Source organism: Arachis ipaensis, chromosome B1, assembly GCF_059453495.1.
Source record: "Arachis ipaensis isolate K30076 ecotype BB chromosome B1, ASM5945349v1, whole genome shotgun sequence".
NCBI lineage: Eukaryota > Viridiplantae > Streptophyta > Magnoliopsida > Fabales > Fabaceae > Arachis > Arachis ipaensis.
In genome coordinates, this window is record NC_142436.1 from 47,136,391 (window position 1) to 47,137,163 (window position 773).

Below are 773 nucleotides of genomic sequence, written 5' to 3' on the forward strand. Positions count from 1 at the left end.
CTAATTCCAATTTACATGGAAGAAGCATCTCCATCCCTACCATTGGAGCAAACAATTTTGAGCTTAAACCTCAATTAGTTTCTCTGATGCAACAAAACTGCAAGTTTCATGGACTTCCATCTGAATATCCCTTTCAGTTCTTAACTGAATTCTTGCAGATATGTGACACTGTTCAGACTAATGGAGTAGATCTTGAAGTCTACAGGCTCATGCTTTTCCCGTTTGCTGTAAGAGACAGAGCTAGAATATGGTTGGACTCTCAACCTAAGGATAGCCTGAACTCTTGGGATAAGCTGGTCAAGGCTTTCTTAGCCAAGTTCTTTCCTCCTCAAAAGCTGAGTAAGCTTAGAGTGGATGTTCAAACCTTCAAACAAAAAGAAGGTGAATCCCTCTATGAAGCTTGGGAGAGATACAAAGAACTGACCAAAAAGTGTCCTTCTAACATGCTTTCAAAATGGACCATCCTGGATATATTCTATGATGGTCTGTCTGAATTAGCTAAGATGTCATTGGATACTTCTGCAGGTGGATCCATTCATCTAAAGAAAACGCCTGCAGAAGCTCAAGAACTCATTGACATGGTTGCTAATAACCAGTTCATGTACACTTCTGAGAGGAATCCTGTGAGTAATGGGACAATCTTTGAGGTACAAGCTGCTAAAATCTCATTAGAGATGGCAGACAATTCAAGAAAAGAGGCTTATGGTCAGGTAGAGGACGTGTTAGTAAAGGTTGAAGGCCTTTACATCCCTGCTGATTTCATAATCCTAGAC

General features: G+C 40.5%; 1 non-coding gene across 1 annotated transcript; it reads right to left on the reverse strand.

Moving 5' to 3' along the window:
* Positions 1-341: 341 nt before the first annotated feature.
* Positions 342-449, reverse strand: LOC148576458 (small nucleolar RNA R71). The gene has a single exon (XR_015904526.1). It is a non-coding gene; the product is annotated as a small nucleolar RNA R71 (small nucleolar RNA).
* Between the last annotated feature and the right edge of the window lie 324 nt (positions 450-773).